The sequence below is a fragment of the Dasypus novemcinctus genome, chromosome 14, assembly GCF_030445035.2.
Source record: "Dasypus novemcinctus isolate mDasNov1 chromosome 14, mDasNov1.1.hap2, whole genome shotgun sequence".
Taxonomy (NCBI): Eukaryota; Metazoa; Chordata; class Mammalia; order Cingulata; family Dasypodidae; genus Dasypus; species Dasypus novemcinctus.
The window spans coordinates 98,976,881-98,993,596 of NC_080686.1; the positions used below are offsets into that span (position 1 = coordinate 98,976,881).

Genomic DNA, 16,716 nt, shown 5'->3' on the forward strand with positions numbered 1-16,716 from the left:
CATTGGCTGGCTCATCACATGGGCCAGGAAGCCCTGAGTTTGAACCCTGGACCTCCTATACGGTAGGCAGATGCTCTTTCAGTTGAGCCACATCTGCTTCCCTGTTGGTCCATTTTAACAGTCGAGTTGTCAGTCTTGATTTATATATTCTGGGTATGAGTTCTTTTTCGGATATGCTCTGTATGTGCTGCACTATCTTCTTCCAGTCTATGACTTATTTTATCACTCTTACTGGTGTCTGTTAAGGAACAGAAGTTTTTCATTTTAATGAAGTTCAATTTATCAACCTTTTCTTTTATGGCTAGTGTTATCTGTGACAAGTTTAAGAAATGTTTGCCTATCCCAAGGGCATGAAGGTATTCTCCTGTATTTTCTTCTCAAAGCTTCATTGTTCTACCTTTCGCATTTAGGTTTATGAACCATCTCGAATTAATTTTTATGTATTGTGCAAGGTTCACCTTGACTTTGGAAATAGCCTCTTTCCTGGTATCCCAGTTACTTCTCTTGCCTTACCCAATCTTTGCTGCCAGCATGATTGTCCTTTATAAGCACATGGCTCTTCTTCTTAAACTCTTTTGTGTTTCTCTGACTACAAAGTCTAAAGGCCACAGCCTGGCTTACGATGCTTCTCAGGATCAGACAGCTGCTGACCTTTCCAGCTTCATCTCCTATTAATCCTCTGCATGGCTCTTATACTCCAGCCACAGAAATTCTAAATATCTACTTCTGTAGCAGTTTGATATTATTGATGAATTCCAAAAAGAAATATTGGATTATGTTTGTAATCTGATCTGTACCTGGGCATGACTGAGTTATGATTAGGGCATGAAGTCTCCACCACAAGGGGTGGGGACTCACAGATAAAAGGCATGGTGAAGAATAGAGTTGAGTGTTTCTGATGTTGGAGTTTTGATGTTGGAGTTTGATGCTAAAGACTTAAGCTGGTGCCCCAGGAAGTCAGCATGCAGAGCAAAGAGAAGCCAGCCCCAGGAAGGAAGGGACCTTGAACCCAGAGAAAAGCAAGCCCTGGGAATGTAGGAACCCAGGAAGCCTGAACCCTTATAGACATCGGCAGCCATCTTGCTCCAAATAGACTTTGGTGAGGGAAGTAACTTATGCTTTATGGCCTGGTATCTGTAAGCTCCTACCCCAAATAAATACCCTTTATAAAAACCAACCAATCAATTTCTGGTATTTTGCATCAGTACCCCTTTGGCTGACTAATACAACTTCCATGCTCCTTCATATTTGTACTGCTCTTTCCCTCTGCTTGGAGTGAACTTTCTTCCAAAATTGCTAGGGACTCCATCTGTATGCAGTTGACCCATATTTTGGGTAAAGGCTTCCTGACTTGCCCACGGCTAATGCCAACCAGTGCATTCCCTTCTGCATCTCTCCCCCTCCCCTTTTTATTTTCTCTCCCTCTTTCATAGCTAGGGTCCTTCCACACACATCTATTATTAATAGGAATCCCCTGGATAAAGTTTTTTGGTCTTGAGCACCCATTCCCACTCCATTCTGTGCCTTCCCACTGCAGAGTTAGGAAAGCACTTTCTGTAGCCAGAGTCCTGGATGTCAAAGGAACTCTACCAATTAGAACAGCTTGCATGAAATTCGGCAGGCAGAAGGGAGGTGGAGGCATCATTCTTACTCTTTTCTGGTGGCAGGAGAGAAAGTGGAAATATGAGTGTTTAGAGGCAGATGATGTTGCTGGACTCAGCTTCCCAGAGTCTTGTCACCCTCTAGGAGGATGTTGGGCATTGTAGCCATTGGGAGGATTGAACTCAGTGTCTTAACAATTAAGTCAGTGGTTAACCAGACATATGACTGTTGACCTTTGGTAACTCCCCTTCATTCTGTCCCTCCTCCAGAGAAAGAGATAAGTACTTTGTCAGGAAAGTTTTTCTCCTCTCTGCATGAAAAAAAAGCTACTTTTTCATCCAACATGGCTCTTCTTTTGGATATCTCATAAACTACCCCCAGAATTAGTAACTTGAAATAATTGTTATCCCTCATGGTTCTATGGATTAACAAGACTTAACTGTGTGGTTCTTGCTTCTTCACAGGATTCAATTCATGTGACAGCTGGGACTGTAGTCATCTGAAGATTCAACAGGGCCAGGCATCCAAGATGTCTGGTAGCTTGGTTGGAATGGATAGAACAGCTGTGGCTTGGCTAGATCTCCCTCTTTGTGTGTTTTCTCTGCTTGGCTAGCTTGGGTTACTTTACAGCATAGCTGTCTTGGGGTCATCGAACTACTTACATGGAATTTGGTTTTCACCTGAGTGAAGGTTCCAGAAGACCAAAGAGCAAGTTGCAAAGGTTCTTCTGACCTAGGCTCAGAAGCCACACAGTGTCATTTCCTCCACATTCCATTGGCTAAAAGTATAGGACCAGCCCAAGAGGGGGCAAGGGTTATAAAAGAATGTGAATGTTGTAGGCATAGTTCACCAGGGCCCCTCTTGGAGACTAGCTTGGACAGCTCCTTGCCTATTCTCAGCAGTGGACAGATTTCTTTTTGTCCTCAGGTGATTCCAAAATCAGTCAGGACAGGACATTCATTAGACCAATAATTTATTCCTTAGTCAATTTTCCATCATGAAAGCCTGCTCAGCCCTGAAATCTTATCTAGGTGTAAAAAGTCCAGAGATGAACCTAAAAGATGCCCCAATAATGCAATCTCAACAATGTAAGCATGTCTTCCAAACTGCTATACAATGCCCTGCACCAATTAATTAATATCTGTAAGGCTCAAGAGCACAGTATGAAAAATAGAGACTAGATAGCTCCCAGATACTACATGGGGACCACAGGTTAAGAAGCATTTTCATTGCACCCAACAGGGCTCATCACAAAAACCAGGTGATGGAATTAAGATACTACACACTTTACAGAAGAATAAATGGAGTTTGGGGGAAGTAGACTGCTTTGCCCAAGGGTATGGCTGTTCTATGACTAAGCTGAGGCCCACAAGCATGTAGTCAGAGTCAAAGTACAGTTCTCCTTTGATGATAGTAGAGATAACCAGTTTTTGTCATGCATGCCCTTACTCTCCCTCTTATATCTATGCAGACATCATTAATCAATCATGCCCCTCCTATGTCTATGCAGACATCACTAATCAATTATGGTGTCTATTACACTGAGTTGAGACATTTGCTCATAATCCATCTCAGTTCAGCTTTCTGCCAATCATTGATGCTTGAGATAGCATCTCTTCCTGATCCTGGTACTCGATTATGTTGCCACTTGGGAGGCTAAGCAAGGCCCTAAATGTGTCTTAGGCTATATTTTGGGGGCTCTATCCACATTGGAAAGATTGCCTTCTCTTTGATTCAAGGATTTTAAAACATAAAGAATATTCTCTATATACTCAATTCTGAGAAGTATATCCACCCCCCTCCCCTCTATGATGTGATATTTTATCATTTCTGACTTTGGGATGTATATTACAGTCAATATGGTGATGTTGTTTTCCTTCTGAATAACCACTGCTTTGTTGGGGGTGGATGGTTCAATTGACAGCATCTTAGAACTGAAAAATCATTCATTCATCTATGTATTCATTGGTCCAATAAATATTTATCTGTGGCTATTCTATGTGAAGGTGGGTACTGGGCAATCAGCCTACACCAGTGAGCATGCTCCAGTCTCCGTGTGTGAAGACAGGGTTCTCAGTCTTGGCACAATTGCCATGGGGGTGGGATAATTCTTGTTTTACGTTTTGAGGTGGTGGGGTTGTCGGGTCTGTCTCCTGCCTTGGAGGACGTTTACCAGCCTCACTGGCCTCTACCTGTTGACTGCCGGTCGTATCCCACCCCCGCAGCGGGACAAGCAAAAATGCATCCAGAGAGTGACAGATGTGGTCAGCGTGGGGGTGGGGGTACAAATCGCCCCGGCTGAGGACTCTTATCTGAGTTGGCTCCCTAGGTGGTCCTAACTTTTTATCTTTTGTCATATTATTCATCCGTGGCCTAATCATTTCACCCAAATATGGACCTGGACAAATTTCTCTCCCTCCATGTGCCTGGGGAAGTGGATTGGAGCTTCTCTTTTTTTGGGTCCTTACTGTGTGGTAGACACAGGACCGAGACCTCTGCACACCCTTTTCCCACTGAATGCTGACGCTGAAGAGTCTGTGTGTGAGAGGAGGGCTGGCAGTGCGGGCTCCAGCCTCAGTCTGGCTCTCGGTTGTGTTGCTGCTCATTGCGTGTGGCCTTGGGTGAGGTAACCATAGTCCCTGAGCCTCACTTTCTCCATTTGTAAAATGGGAGTTCTAATCATTGGAATTATACGAATTAAACAGCTATAACATAAAAATATTTAGAATGGTGCCAGGCACATAAGAAATATTTCATAAAACATAGTTATAATTGTTACCCTCGATGATGTTGGCATTATTGTCCCCAGTTTTCAAATGAGGAAACTGAAACACGGAGGTTCAGTGTTGCAGGATTACACAGGCGTGGGAGTGGCAGAGTGGCGGTGGAGAGGCTGGGACCACAGCGTTAGCAGGCAGCTGCAGTCTCCGGTTTCTGCTCACTGCTGTATTCAGCCAGGGTCAAGGGGTTGCAGGTTAGAACACAGGGGCGCCCCACAAAACAGGTAATGGGAAAACATCAGGACTGTGAAGAAAGTAAATGAGAGGCACACAGCGAGACCGGCGGAAAATAACAGTTGAGAACCAATAGAGAAGACAGGTGTCACGGGTCACTGAGGTGCAGGCGTCTTATCACAGCCTTTGCAGGCGCTGGGTGGAGTGGAGCCTGTGCTGTCTGGTTTTGGTGAGTGCCTGCTGTGTGCGGGGCTCTGGCTGGGGCTCCCCTCCCTTAGGACAGTGGCGCTGTGCTTTGTCTTACAAGGTTTGCTTCTCTAGCCCGGATGAAGATGTCTTTCCCTGGGCTTGGAGCAATTTCCTGCTGGGGGCTAAGTCTTACTGTCTAAGTCACCAAGGACAAATGCCTGGTGATACTCCATGATTGCTTGTTAGGGGGAAGAACAAATGATCTCATGTGATTCTTATGGAAATCCTCTGATTTAAAGTCGCCTTTCACAGTGAGAAAATGGAAGCATTTACCTTTGGTAAATGGTTAGTGAATGGAAGGACTAGATCAATCCACCCAGACTGCAATGCTCCTTCCACAGCTGTCTACGTGGATGGACGCATAATGAATATTCAGAATGTATGACGTATATGTGTGATGGCAATGAATGACTCACACATTTACTCATTTACTCATGCCTTTATCTAATACAGCTATTGACCCATTGGTACATGCCAACTAGCCCTTGAACTTGATCCCTTACTCTCTGCACCACTTGATTTAGCACTTGAGCCTGCTACTTGTACTATTCATTCATTCATTCATGCATACATTTATGCCTGCATTCATTTATTCAGGAAATAGGTGTTGGGTGCTTGCTCTGATCCAAGCAGAGCTTAGGTGTTGGGGATTCATGAGGGAAACTAGGCCTGTTTCTCCCCTAGGAGCTCCCATCTTAGTGCTCGAGACAGACTGATAAGTAGTAACTATTTCATCTGACAGACAACTGCTAGAATATGTACAAGGCGGAGTGGGGACTACTGCTTATAGATTGTTTTTTTGGATGCACATCTCATTTCTTCAAGTGGATGGTAAATGCCTTGGAGAGTGGATATGCATCTGCTGTGCTCTCCATGGGCCCCTCTGATGGCAGCTTAGGACTCAGAATATCATAACTTGGTCAGAACCAACTGGTATCTATGTTGGGACCTTGTCTGGGAGCTGGAGAGAGAAACTGAATGGATTTAGGGTTTGATGTGGCCCACAGTGAGGGAGTGAAGCTGACCAGATGTTCAAATAGGTCCAAAGGTCTAATCTGGGCTGGGGTTGGCATCTGAGCAGCCAGAGATGTCCATGGGGGCTGGATCAGTTAGTGATGAGGGAGTTACAAACCTCTCTCAAACTCGATATCTTAAAGTAACAAGCACTTGCCATTGTTAACATGTTGGGGAACAGTTGAACTGTGCTTCTGTTCTGCTGGGCTCACGCATGCCTCCATGGTCAGCAGGTGGTTCACAGAGACAGCTCTGCTAATCCACGGCCAGCTTGCTCACAGGGATCCACTGGCCATCAGCTGGTCAAGGATGGCCTTGGCTTAGGCAGGGCTCTTCTTACCACATAAGCTCTCACCTCCCACCCGGCTAGCCTCTTTAGGCCTAGGCTCAGGGCTGGCACAAAGGCCCTTTTGCTGTGGTCCATTGACCAAAACAAGTTGCAAGGCCAGCCTAGATTTGAAAGGTGGGAAATGGACTCTGCCTTTTGATGGGAGGTTCTGCAAAGTCTCATTATAATAAGTGTGGACATGGGAGAGTGGGAGGATTAGGGCTGCTTTTGAAATCAGTAGACCAGAGTGGTGGAGTGAGATGAATCAGTTGGGTGTAGATCCTATTTCTGGGGAATCCCTCAGCCTGGAACATGGCCCTACACCATGGCTGGAATCATGAGACTTAGAGGTTGGCCCTTCGCTGGTATTTGAGCCTCACCCAAACATGATAGTTTGCAAGATATGACTCTAATTTGGTTGGAATTCAGGATTTTAGAAGGCCAATATAACAACCCATTGAGTTCACTGGTCAAATACAGCTGGATTTATAGTGGCTGCAAGAACTCAGTGGTCCAGTTCTATACCCTGCACAGTGCAGCAAGTTTACTCGCCCTGCAGCCGGGGGCTGAGGTGGTGCCTGATGTGCCTCCTGCCCTACTCAGAGGGATTCAGAAGCTGGGCTGGGGCTGAGCCCACACCTAAAGTATGTCGTACCTAAAGCCAAGCAGGCCTGGGGAAAGGAGGGAGAGATGGATGGCAAGGCACTTGGTTCACCTGCAGAATCAAGTAGAAATAGACAGATGAATGACTCCTAGCCCTACCCATATTCTAGTTGTTGACCTTGAGCAGGTTCCTTAAGCTCTCTGACATTCACCTTCATCATCTGCAAAATGCAAATAGTGAGCATAACCCCTGCGGTGAAATTTAAATGAAGCAACACATATAACTGTCTAACACAGAAAATACAATTTCATTTAAAAATCATGTAACTTTTCAGTCTTTAATTAATCTGGCACCAAAACGTTGTACTAAAAAATGTGAAAGACTCCGTCTACTACCTAACTGTGTGACTGAGGTCTATGAGGTAAGCATTTTCTTCAAGCCTCTGGGGAGCAACCTCATTCCCATGCTATGTGAATCCTGCTCAATTCCCCTGGGTGGTGTGGGATTAAGTTCACTGAGCTCTTTCCTGGTCCTAGGCTCTGTCCATCCTATTCTCAGGCTAAATAATTGGTTCAAGGTTATGCAAATGACCCAGACCTAATCATCAGATTTCTCTCTGAGACTTTGCCAGTGCAATCCAGAAAGAGACCTTGTCTTTCCACAGTATCATGGGCTCTAATGACCACTGAAATATGAAGCTGCTGGGGCCATCTTGCTACCATGGCGATAGAGATGGAGAATAAAGCCAAGCAGCGGCAAGCAGTGCAAAGAGATTGACAAAGATGGAGTCTTGGTGCTGTGGTGGATGTCCTGGATCAAGGTTGACCTGAAGTCAACACTACCCTTGGACTTCCTAGTTATGCAGGTTAGTTTTTGTTTGTTTGTTTGTTTTTTGCCTAAGCTTTTTTGCGATAAGGGTCTATCTGTTGCAACTAAATGGTCCCAAATAATATGTCATGCAACTTCTCTGCATCTCAAAGTTCTCATTCATAAAATATGGAAAAAGTAACTCCCATTCCTTTTAATCCACAATTGTTTTGTGGATTAAACTCATGTTTTAAGGGGATAGCAGGGTGCCCAGCAGGGGAAAGGCTGGCATGGGCCAGATCAACGAGGGCCTTGGATGCAGGATCATTGGTTTGGACTTTTCATCGGCAGTGGGATGCAAAGAAGGTCTTCCTTTCCTGTTGATTGCTGCAGATCTGCCAATTTTTTGAGTCACTGGTGGTTGAGAAAGGCCAAGGAGTCTACCTACATCAAAAGAAAAAGAAGAGGAGAAAAGAAAAGAAAAAAGAGAAGGAAAGAAAAGGAAAAGGTAATGAGATTTTGGGGGAAAATTGAAGTGAATAGCCCTTTCAGGCTACCAAGAAGGCTATACCCCTGTGCTTATTATCTACACACCCCTGTTTATTAAACATTCTTATTGACTTGAGTTTCTCAGGACTCTCTGTACCAGACAGCTCTAAATTACAGTAACTGAATATCCTGTCTTCATTTGCTGAGTGGCCATTCGAGGGCTGATTGTCCTTTAAAAAAACGCTTTGCTCAAGCTTGTTCTTTGCAAAACCTATTGCCTAACAAACACACAGTCAAGATTTGTCCAGATAAGCATTTGTATTGGGAGGAAACAGCACAGCAGATCCTTGCTTTTTGTGTATTTCCAACACAATAATATCCATTTGAACTTATTTAACAAGCATTTGTTGACTGTATACTATGCACCAGACACTGTGCTTGGCATTGGGAAAAAGAAAGATGAATCATTATGGGTGGCTTCAACCTTCTAAGGTATTTAAAATGCAGTCAATTGAGAGAGACGGGCATTGGAGAGAATGTTTTCACAAAAACTCATATTAGGAATTGTAATGACTCATTGAGCATCAGCTATGGGGCAGACACTGTGCTTGTGCTTCCCACAAGTTATCTCACAAAATCCTCATCACCACCTGGAAGATTCTTATTGCCATTCAATATGTGAGGAAATTTAGGCTCAAACAAGTTGAACTGACTTGTCCAAAATGTTGCAGTCTCCAAGTTTCCTACTCAATATTCACTCTCCCTTCTTCCTTGATGACAGAAGCTCTCTCTATTGCTCTATCCAGTGGCAGTGTTCCCAATTTAAAAAGTGTTTTTTCTATTTTCTCTTTATCATGGGAGTGGTCAAAGAGATGTATGAAGTCTTTGTTGGTTGAGTCTTCTGAGGAAACTCTTTAAAAGAAGGTAACAGCTCAGAGAAGCATCCCTTTGCCTGTTCTCCACTTCTTTCTTCTTGCTTGGTACAAGGCTATGATCACTGGTGCACCTACAGCCTTCCTGGGCCATGGGATGAGCTTGAGAATGGAAATCACAAGCAAAGAGTGTTGGAGGAGAATGAAAGAAGTCTGAGTTGTCTTATTACAATGAAGCCACCCGCTAGTCCTAGATTGCTTACTCCAGACTTATTTTAATGAGAATAACCATTATCTAACTTAATTTACTGTTAATTAGATTTTCTGTTGTATACAATAAGCTACTTTGCTAAGGTCAGATAGCTAGTAGGTAGTAGAGCTGGGGTTTGAAATGAGATTATTCTCATATGAAAGCTCATTTTGTTAACCGCTATGCTGAACTGCTGTTCAATACTTAGAAAACATTCACATATGTCCTTTACATGTGTGCTGTTGTGCTAAGTACTGAAGAGACTGAGATGAAGAAGACAGTATTACAATAGGATGATGACATGTATCAAAGTCACACAGGAGAGACAATGACTAACTATGTGGGTGGGAAAGGGAAATTGCAGCGTGGCCATCAGTTGGGATTTTTAATGTTTGAGTTCATTAGCAGAGAGAAGGAAGAAAGGCATTCAAAACAGGATGGCACATTCCAAAAAGCTAGATGGGAAAAAAAAACTTTAATATTTTCAGAGTTCATAAAAGACAGAGCTGTCTAATAATCATAGCTGGTTTTCTTTGGAATAGCAGCATTGCGTGTGTTTTTGGTTAGCCTTTGCTTTGTAATAAACCACCCCATAACTAAAAAACTTAACACAAGCAATATTTTATTTGTTCCAAATTCAATAGGTCATCATTTGGACCTGAGGTTGGCTGGGCAGTTCTTCTGGTTTTGCAGGCTCTGACTGACCAGATAAGGAGTTGATATCACTCTAGTCATATGGGTATTTTCTGGTGATCCTTGCATTGGAAAACACTCTTTATCATTGTGTTTTTCTATTAACCAACTCTGAGAAAATCAGTTTCTCTTTTCCTTAGGTTTTCAATTGGCTTATACCTAGCATCCATTATAACATACATGGGTCAGCAATTGTAAATTATTTGGAAAGGAGATATTCTGAATAGTGGAGCTATGGGAAATGTATTTTGCAATGTATCACAGTTTAAATAATGGTTCTACATTTGCCCAAAACTCATGTCTTCATATTCTCTTTGGGTATTGAGCTAGGCAGCTGGACTTTATACTGCTGTTAAACATGAAAGGTATTATTGCTGCTCTTAAAGCTGCTCGGATTGATGCAGTGCCCCATTAACTTGAAGAATATTGTCACACAGTAGCCACAGAATTGGTGTTTATGCCCTAAGGAATGGTTGGGGGGCTGCCATGGTAAGCTGTCTCTAGCAAGGACAACCTTCAAATTTTCTGCTGAAGACAATCATCTTCTTTCTCCACCAGGTAACCCTAAGCTGTCCAGTCATCAACACAAAGTCCTCTGGGACATTGCTGAAGGAATGAGGGATCACAAAATTGAGGAGGAGAGGTTTGGGGGCACATACCCACTAGCATTCAATCTTTGAGATGCAGCCACAATGGAAAAGGGATGAGTCTCTTTATGTGTGATCTTCAGTGTAGAAGTGGGTTGTTGAGTAGGCGTTTGAGTCAAAAGAAGACCAGAAATTTGGGCTGGGCTCAGCCTGGCTTCTTACGGCCAGAGCCATTGGTGAGCACATGTTTGAGTAGCAGAGGGCAAAGTCTGGGTGGAAGAAATGCAGACTTAAATGATATTCAGAAGTCCATGTCACTGGAGAGGAGAACTCTTTCCTTTCTGCTAAGCCTTACACCACACCCCAGGCCTCATGGGTTCTTCTTGGAATACTCTATTTTATAAGAGATCAGTACCACCCTCTTGGCACTGTTAGGCACACTATTAATAACCTGATAGCATTTTACTTCCTACAGATTTCTTGACATAATGAATAGTAGAAGAGAAGGTACCAGTCCCGTTTCCCAGCTGAGGAAAGGGAAGGTTGGAAACACCAGTGATTTGCTTGAGGCAGGGCTCCTGGTAGTGGGAGGAACCAGGACTTGAACGTAGGTCTCAGAGTTCTTCCTGCTGTCCCATCCTGGCTCTTTAGGTACATGTATGTGCAGTCATAGGCATCTAGAGCTCCTGGATGCCCTTCACATGCTCTCTAATTCTACAGTTAGCACAAAGTGCCTAATGCATGCCCGAACATGCTCTCGGCAGTGTGGCCACAGTATGAAACCATCAAGTTATCAAACAAATATAACACTGCTCTGAGTAGTACTAAGTGCAACGAAGAACCATAAAGCAGAGTGAGGAGATGGTGGTATTGGGGGGAGGAGTGGCGACTTTTTCAGGTGTGTGGTCAGGGAAGCCATCTCTGAGGAGGAGGCATTAGAACTTCATCACTGGACTCAGGTTTTATGAGATCTGAAGATTATATAACTTTGGGGGTTCTCTTTAAAATAATGGTACAGGATTAAGAGCAGAAAATAAGGTTAAAATGAATATTGTGAAGGAGAAAGGAGAAAAGAGATACATTTTATGAAAATCTATGAAATCCAAAATAATCTCAAATACTCCAGAAAAGTAAGCGCTCTCTCTCTCTCTCTCTCTCTCTATATATATATATATATATATTTATTTATTTATTTAAATTATGCCCCCCCTCCCTTTGTGGCTTTTTGCATGCTGTCTGCTCTCTGTGTCCATTTGCTGTGCATTCTTCTGTGTCTGTATTTATTTAATTTCCCCTCCCCGCTTACGGCTTGTTTGCTGTCTGCTCTCTTGTGTCCATTCGCTGACCACTCTTCTGTGTTTTTGCTTGTCTCCCTTTTTTGTTGCAAGACCTTTGCCGATTGGCTCTCTGCGGCGCTTGCAGGCCAGGCAGTGTTCTGAGGTGTCTGTGGGCCAGGCAGCGCTCCACAGCATGCAGGCCAGCCTGCCTTCACAAGGAGGCCCTGGGACGTGAACCCAGGGCCTCCTATATGGTAGATGGGAGCCCAACTGATTGAGCCACAGCTGCTTCAATAACCTACATTTTTTATTAACTTCCTGGCACACCTCTATAATGTGTTTTTCCTAAAGATTTGGCTGCTTGCCCTTTTATTGTCTCTTCATAGGATGACAATTTTCTATTAGTTTCTAATGAGAGAAGAGAAGCTTACTCAGTCTTTCTTCTAGCATGGTAGATTAAATTGCTTTTACGCTAATTTAAAATGTTTTTTTTTTTCAGTGTTACAACCCATTGTTTTCCATGTCATATAAATTTTTTTTGTGATTGTTATCGACTCTGGGAAAAACTCTATCAAATTTCTGCCATTTATGAGTTGTAAGGTTTCCGGGCATTTCAGGACATTTCTTGTATAATGACTAAGTAGTAAATACTCTTTGTTGTTTTTTTTTTTTTTAAAGATTTATTTTATTTATTTCTCTCCCCTCACGCCCCCGCCCCAGTTGTCTATTCTCTATGTCCATTTGCTGCCTGTTCTTCTTTGTCTGCTTCTTTTGTTGTCAGCGGCACAGGAATCTGTATGTTCTTTTTGTTGAGTCATGTTGTGTCAGCTCTGTGTGTGTGTGGCATTATTCCTGGGCAGGCTGCAATTTCTTTCATGCTGGGCGGCTCTCCTTACAGGGTGCACTCCTTGCGCGTGGGGCTCCCCTACTTGGGGGACACCCCTGTGTGGCACGGCACTCCTTGCATGCATCAGCACTGTGCATGGGCCAGCTCCACGCGGGTCAAGGAGGCCCAGGGTTTGAACTGCAGACCTCCCATGTGGTAGGCAGACACCCTATCCACTGGGCCAAGTCTGCTTCCCAGTAAATACTCTTTGAATTAATGACACTCATTAACCAGCTTGTCAATGAAGTCTTCTTGCAGTGGTATGTTTTGAGTTTTAGATGATCTCTGTTGATGTAAGCATTTTTTAAAAAATCTGCCAGAAATTTCAATATTTTCCCAGTGTGTTCAGATGATTCATTCCTTTACATTGATTGAATGGTCAAGTAATCAAAAAATCTGAATTATTCCTACAAAAGCATAACTCTTCCTTTTAGTGGATTACCACATTTAGTATGACCTGAACATCATTTTTGTTATAATTTGTTTCTAAATGTCAAGAAAATTTCCACTGATTTTTGTGCTAGTACATTTACTTCTGTTCCCATTAATTCTAATTGAGTTTCCTCATCTTAATAAATAAATTTAAAGATGATAAAAGATGTACCCTTCATGTCCCCCGCGTGGGGGAGCCCCACGCACAAGGAGTGCACCCGTAAGGAGAGCCGCCCAGCGTGAAAAGAAAGTGCAGCCTGCCTAGGAATGGCGCCGCCCACACTTCCCGTGCCGCTGACGACAACAGAAGCGGACAAAGAAACAAGACGCAGCAAATAGACACCAAGAACAGACAACCAGGGGAGGGGGGGAAATTAAATAAATAAATAAATCTTTAAAAAAAAAAAAAAAAAAAGATGTACCCTTCATAAACATCCAGTTCAGGAGCCTATAATTTCTTATTTGTTTTACTAAAACATTCCAAAAGCCTATTCAAATTACAGTTAAAATGGTATATTTATGCGTTAGCAACTTTTTGAATATGCTTTTCATGTTTTGTTTGTGCTCAGATTTTTCTGCCATGTTCTGTTTGTGCTCTGTATGCCAGAGTCCTTTAAATGTCTTTTTGCCCAAATTGCAAGTCTCAAATAGCTTCGTAATGGGCAGACCATTTTGTCACCCTTAAAATTTTTAAAGATAAGTCCAAGTTAGCATGTGTATATAAAGCAACACATCTACAACTCACACCTGAGGAGAAAACATTTAATGCCACTGAATACCAGAGTTGTCAGCAACCTCAGTGCCGTGGAGGCAGCCTTTTCCTCAACAGGATTAAGGGAATGAGCTGCGCACGGCTCATACGGTGCCATTCTTAAGTGTTTTAAAAGAGCGCATGCAGTCCTTTGTCCCTCCCTCCTTTTCTTAATACAGGTATTTCATGTGACTGACTGTGAATGACGTTCAAGGGCAGGTTAGAATAGTCCAAAACTTGTTTACTTTGTCATAGACAGCTGTCACTTGGCAAAAAAAGTTAAACATTTCGCATATGGTTTTCTGTTAAAAGAGTAAAAGTGCAAAACATTTGCCATGGATGAATGTCTGTTACAGCCAATGGAGAATCTACAATAATGGGGTGGCATTTAGTGTCTGGTTTATTCGATGTACCATTTAATGGGCCACGTTTACAACCAGCAGCCCCTGCCATTGGCCTTAGACTAGGCCAGCCGAGAGCTCAGCGGTTCGGTCCTTACTCGCTTTCAACAGCTGTTTCAGAAACATCTTTTCTGTCTGTCTTGTGTTCTGCTTGATTCTTTGTAGATATGACTGGAGTCTTGAGATTGGAAAAAAATTTCTTTTATTAAACAGAGGTGGATGGAAAGATTGCTCACTGTAACAGCTATCACGAAAGATCACGAACTTATTAAGGTCGATGAATTTGGCCAAGTGAAGCTGCTGTCGACCTCAGTGCCAGCCTTGTCGATTGTACAAATTGTGTTGTACTTTGTTTTTGTTTTCATCTCCCTGCAGCTTTTGGTTTCTGTTTGGGAGTGTCCTGAGGCTCATAATCTTTGCTATTTCTTCTGTGGTCACTTTATTTTTCTACTTTTTTCTATCATGCTTCTTTCCGTTATCTTTATGATTTTGATTCTCAGAGTTTTAATTTCTATTGTGATACAATAAGAGTTTTTGACATATAGATGATTCTGTCAGTCTTTGTTCATTTACTTATTTGCTTCCACTGAGCTATTTCCCTTCCAACATATATGAATTTTGGTAGAATTAATAATTCTGAAAATGTGTAAAATTCTTCTGAAATTAAGGCATCCACAAGAGCAATTCAAATGCTTTTAGAAATCGCCACTACTTTGTATTAAGCTACTTAATTGTGTAATCCAGTTATTCTTACTTTGCCTCCTTGGACTCGCAGGTGTTTATCACTTATTTCTTCAGGCTATTTTGCTTTGTCAGTGACAATTTTGCATTCTCTTTCATCTGGAACTAGCAGACTTCCTCAGGACAAGATGCAGTGGTTATGCTACATACAATCCGATATGTTGGGATGTATGAAACATGCACCTTGTTACACAGACAGTTTTATTTTCTATTTTACCACTGCATGTTTACATCCTATAAACACAGGGATTGTGATGAATTCTATTTTTTTATGGTCCCCATTACAAAAGAAAAACACCTACAGTGCATTTATAATTATATCTGCTGAGTTTTTTGGGCATATTAATGAGAGGAGAGAACTTCTGTTTTGATTAGACATCAGTTAGAACTAAACCCTCTTCTCTAATTGTACATGGTAGGTGATTGGAAGAATTTTCCACAGACTAGCTTCTGACTGTGTGTGTTTCAGATCTTGTTTCTTTTCCACTAGCCCCAAATGCCTTGTGCTGGGACCTAGAAGACAGATTTATATCATGATAGACCTCTGAATCTTTGCACCCTCTTGCTGGATGAGTTGACCCAGAGGGTGAGTGGAGACCCCTGGAAGCTGTTCTTGTACCGGGATGGCTAGCAGTAACTTAACGAGAAATGGCAGTGACAGCAAAACATGTAAATACATGTCTCAACAAGCCCCCACTAAAATATCCCCAACTCAAATTTTCCTCAACCTCACCCCTCAAATGCCCACTGGTGCACCAGTGCCACCCAACCTGAGCAGATTTGTGAGGCTGGACACAACAGGGTGGACGCCAGGATGTTTCTCTCCAGGCAAGGCTACCTGACTGTAGAAACATGCTGCCCCTTCTCCCTGGCCCAGAGCGGCCCTGTGAGAACAATAGTTCTGAGGCCGCAGCTTGGTTCGCTTATTTTCATTTCACCTCTGGCTTGGCCTTCCGAGTGGGAGGCCCTGGTTGGTGTTCGGGGGCTTCTGGTCTGCCAAGATGAGGAGCTGACTCAGGCTGTGGTTCTTTCCTCCCTGAAGCAACCCTGAATTCTGAGAAGTAACGAAAAACCATGACAGACTCTGGGGAGCCTTAAAACTCTCTTGAAGTGGTGTGTGTGTGTGTGTGTGTGTGTGTGTGCCTCTTAGTGAGGGTCCGAGCTAAAGTCTGGGGTGGAGTAGTAGCAAGAAGGTAGGTCTGAGGAGAGCGTTAAGCTCTTCCCCTCTACCAGAGAGGGTGTGAGTTTACAGAACAGCCCTGCATAGCATACGGGACTCCCCGCACTACCCCCCACCAACACCCTGCCGTGGTGTGGAACATTTGTTATAACCAATGACACTACATTTTTACAATTGTACTATCTGTTGAAGTCTATGGTTTAACTTAGGTTTCACAGTTTGTGTAGGATAGTTCCATGAGTATTTTTAAAAAGTTTTATTCTGCTATCATATATACAACCTAACCTTTCCCCTTGTCACCCCATCTAGACGTATGTTTCAGTGCTGTTTGCAATGTTGTGCTAGCATGACCAGCACCCATTGCCAAGCCTTTCTATCATTCCAGCTAGGAACCCTGCGCATTTTGAGCCTTAACTTCCCATTCCCTCTCCAACCCCGTCCCCTGGTAACCTGTGGTCTAGAGTCTGACTCTCTGGCTTTGCTTACTCTAAGGTTTCAAATTGGTGAGCTCATACAATTTTTGTCCGTTTGCATCTGGCTGGTTTCAAAAGTGTTGCCTTCACCTTTGTGGTGGGAATCAAGGGCAAGAGCCCAAGCGG

The 16,716-nt window shown here is 43.1% G+C and overlaps 1 long non-coding RNA gene across 2 annotated transcripts in view; it reads left to right on the forward strand.

Annotated features, from left to right (window-relative positions):
* LOC101436573 (uncharacterized) overlaps positions 1-16,716 on the forward strand; it is a 46,784-nt gene that overhangs the window by 3,071 nt on the left and 26,997 nt on the right. The window contains exons 2-3 of one of the 2 annotated variants that reach the window (XR_011645708.1): positions 7,416-7,616; positions 7,910-8,066. This is a non-coding gene — a long non-coding RNA (uncharacterized lncRNA). The remainder of the gene's footprint in view (positions 1-7,415; positions 7,617-7,909; positions 8,067-16,716) is intronic. The other variant, XR_188268.5, reaches the window with a different exon arrangement.